This window comes from Mesitornis unicolor, unplaced genomic scaffold (genome assembly GCF_000695765.1).
Source record: "Mesitornis unicolor isolate BGI_N332 unplaced genomic scaffold, ASM69576v1 scaffold40740, whole genome shotgun sequence".
Lineage (NCBI taxonomy): Eukaryota > Metazoa > Chordata > Aves > Mesitornithiformes > Mesitornithidae > Mesitornis > Mesitornis unicolor.
Window position 1 is genome coordinate 56852 of NW_010161101.1, and position 4062 is coordinate 60913.

Below are 4062 nucleotides of genomic sequence, written 5' to 3' on the forward strand. Positions count from 1 at the left end.
AAAGGATCAAGGATTACTGTCACTGACCATGCAATTGAATGTGGTGATTTCCACTGTCTAAAGCAAATGGAAACAAAAAGGAGGAGCATTCAGATTTACTCTCGGAAAAGAAATAGTTCAGAAAACTGAACCATGAAGTCCCTATGTATTAGATTGGTTAGGGACATGACTTTACCAGGATTTCCTGAAGAACTTTGAATTTTGTTGAGTTTTTAGCTAGAAATTGTGCTGCTGCTTGATTTCACTGATAATGCTGATGTAATACAGGAAAATCAATACATTCTGGGAGTAAATCCTCAATTTTATTGTATTTGAGCTTGAGAGTGGTACATGTAGATTCTTGTTAAGTAGTCTTCTAAAACTGTAAACTGAAGTAAAATTGTCAATAGGCATCAATGTCCATTTTGAAATCTCATTGGAATGATACACCCATTCATTCCTGTCCTTTGTCTTCTCCCTCAGCTTGTCAGATCCGTACTTTACACACAGAAAGATGCTGGGTGAGATGTGGTCTCAGTCACACCATATTTAACTTCATCTAAATACTCTGAGGCCAGCTGAAATATCCCTAAATCGTACAAGATCAGAATGAGATCCAGTGTAGACTAAATACGCTGGAAAGAAAGTTGAACTCTAATTAACGCCTTAAAAATTCATATGGATTCAAGCTACTTGGTAGTTTCCAGATTTAATGTGTTTATAATACCCATAAAATCTACTTTCATACATGTATTTATTACATAGAGTATAGACAGTAACTGAAAGTAAAAAGAAAATATTTGTTTTTGTAAAAGAAAGCATATCCAGCAAATGCAGATGAACTTCGTAATTACATCCATCTCAGCATTAAAATTAAAAAGGTAGATCAGTCCTCATCTTCATGTTTGAATTAAAATTTAAAACAATTTTAAAATCCTTCCTTTAAAACCCCTAATGGAATGAAAGAAGTAAATCTGGTTGTGAATGCCATTATGAATTTCAGAGTCTATTCTTGGTGATGAAATTTGTATGCTGTGTTTGAACAAACTGTCATGCTAATGACATTCCTCAGTCTGGTGTCTTCAATAATAAGCAAACTGAGTTTTTAAATGTAGTTGATGGGATTTTTTCTCTCTCAGACACCCTATGAGGAAAAACAGAATTCCCATTTACTTTCATGACCTCTGATTTAAAAGCAAAGATTGCACATTATTTACTACTGGATGATTTTCCCGAAATTTAATGAGGACTAAGTACAAATATGACAGATGTAATTATCACAGTTTTATTCTGCACAGTCAGGGTCTCCTTGTGCTGTAATTGCAAGCCTTTCATTCAGCTGCCGATAGCAGAGTTATTATCATAGTACTTTATGTCATTTCAGAGAGGAGGGAAACAGATTTGTACCCCGGTTGTACCCTACAAATTCTCCTAAGGAATCATTTTGCCTGGCCCCACACTACAGGGAAATTAAAGTCCTACGGGAAGAACTTGGACTAAATCTCTGCTGATTCTCCTCACCCGCTCCCAGCCGTGGTGAGGCCATCAATCTAACCCCAGTTTCCACAATATATTGGAGGGAAAGGAGGTCTTGAGGGGGGTAGCATTTTTTGAAAGGAAGAAACATGTGGGCAGGTGGCCAGCTCATTGTTTGGCGCAGGGTTTTTTTTACGGTGGTACTGCTGCACTCATTTAGACTTAAGTTAAGGTTGAGCGAGCCCCAGCTGGAGACTGGACCACTGACCCAGAAGCTGGAGATACCCAGCGACATGTACACGACTGGAAGCCTCCTTTTCCGAAGCTCAAATATAATTACTTTATTTTACACTCTTCCCTCACCAGACATCTCACACATGCAGGGACGAAAAATCCTCTTGCAGTCAGTTCAGACCGCGCTGATCCTGTGCTATTAATGTCCATCTTGCAGCTCACTACAATGCTCACTCCTAACCCAAGCGCTGCAAGGCGCAAATGCACCAGAAACATCCCTGTATTGACATGATAATTACTGAGGTTATTTAAGTTGAAAGGCAGCAGTCTGAAGGAAAGAAATGGTAGGATTTTTGCAAGAGTGAATAAAGGCAGACTGACTGGTACTCCACATCCACTGCACACTTACAAAGACGTTGATTAAATGTGTGTCTGCTAACTGAAAATATCCCAAATAAAAAGCAGTAGGAATAGCATGCGTGTCCAGCTCAGGCTGCAATGGCTGCACAGCAAGCAAATGCTGCAGAACCAAGTGCCCAGTACAACATTCCAGTGGGTGTCTGAGATGGGGAGTAGGACTGAAAGTCTCAGTCACTCCTACATTCTATGTAATTATACAAAAGCAGTACCATATTAAAAAAATACATTTACGCTAACCTGAAGGTATTTAATTTGTCTTGAAATGAAACAGTTTGTAGAGAAACTTTCCAAACTACAGGGCTTGCAAAGTTGTGATTTCCTCCTACCAGCCTCCTACTGCATCAACTTCAGGAAACACACATCTTATCTATTGCTTTCAAAATAGCAAAATTACTATTGACTTAATGAAACAAACTCTCAAAATCACCTGGAGCACCTCTTTCCTTGGATAACAGGTCGTCTACCCAAATGTGGCTATGGCACTCCTTCCCACACAGCAGGGTCCCTATCCTACCACGAAGAAAAGGAACTCAAGAGTTTCTTTTGGCAGTTTTTCATGGCTGTTCAAGATACTGGGTGCTTGTCCCAATCCAATGAAACACTTGTGCACTTATCTCTGGGCACAGAAATATTTGTGCAAGAGATATAGAGACAACCATAATAATTTTTGCTTCATCAGTGTGACTTGTTTTATTGAACAAAACTCTTGAGTCTGGGAAAGCTGCAAAAAAGAAATACCTCCTAACTGTGAAGAAGAAAATATCCTTATTAAGTGCTGAATGGAAAGGCAAGATTACCAGCCCCTGTAAAACCATGAGAGTTAAAGCTGTAGATGCAGAAACCCTGTGCCTGCATTAGCTTCAGGCACCCTGACAAAGCATATCTCTTCCTGGTTATGTCAAAGGGATATCTTCATCCTGTCTCTCCACCCCCAACACTACTTAATCTAGTAATTTGTCTTCAGTGTAATTAAGGGAATAGATACATTATAATCCAGAATTACAATTGCAACAGGCAAATACACACATCCAAGAATTTACTCCCTTCCCAACCAAATTTGTGTACTAAAACCAGTTAAGCTGTGTCTACACAGACTTTTGGGCAGGTTGCAGAAGCCCATCTTGGTTATTTGATAAAAACAGAGCATCTGTACCACTGTCAATGATGAACTTGGCTTAGCACTTTCTACAGATGCTGTAATTCCACTTCTGCACCATGTTGTAGTCATGCAAATTACAACCAAGCTCTTCTAGAATACATTATCTCACTTCCAGTTAACACCTCCCACTCCTGTAGTTGTCACAAAACCTCTCAGTTACTATCAAGTTATGGTTTGACCAAACATAACTTACCCAATATGCCCTGAAGACAGGCGAAAAAGAGCACTGAAGCCCTGAACCTGGGCCATTATGCATGATTTTATAAGCAGAATATATATTCCTTGGAGCACCAAGTACTCCAATGATCTGTTGATCCTGGGGCCGGCTAGAGCTTGGTCTAGTCAAAGACATACTTAAAAGTAGTCCGAAAACTACTCCAACCCATGCATATCTACCCTTGTCCTCTAAAATGGCAGCCGCCAATCCCTGAAACATGCATGTGACTTGGTTTCCCCTCTACCCTATGCCAAAGACACAAAACCTTTGAATAAAAGATTTTTGTATTTTCAAGGAAATGAAGCTTTTGAACTCTGCTGAAATAAAAAAAAAAAAAAAGCTCAGAGAACAGTTTCCATGTAGTTGTGGGTTTTTTAAGAAAAAAAGTATTGTCAACAGCATTGGAAGGAAGCAGCCTGCAATTTCATGCTGTTGCAAATTGTCAGCTGCCTTGCCCACGCAAAGTGATTTAACTGGGGGAGCAATGCTCCCCAGGAAAATGAGACAGTAATGGCACACATAGCCCACTGTGGTGAGATCTAATTCTCCATCCTAAGTTCTTTCTCATAGTTTCCCT

At 39.6% G+C, this 4062-nt stretch overlaps 1 protein-coding gene across 1 annotated transcript in view; it reads right to left on the reverse strand.

The window, feature by feature from the left end:
• Nucleotides 1–4062, reverse strand: part of LOC104546507 (receptor-type tyrosine-protein phosphatase N2-like) — a 100643-nt gene that overhangs the window by 44925 nt on the left and 51656 nt on the right. The gene's annotated exons all lie outside the window — the stretch shown is intronic.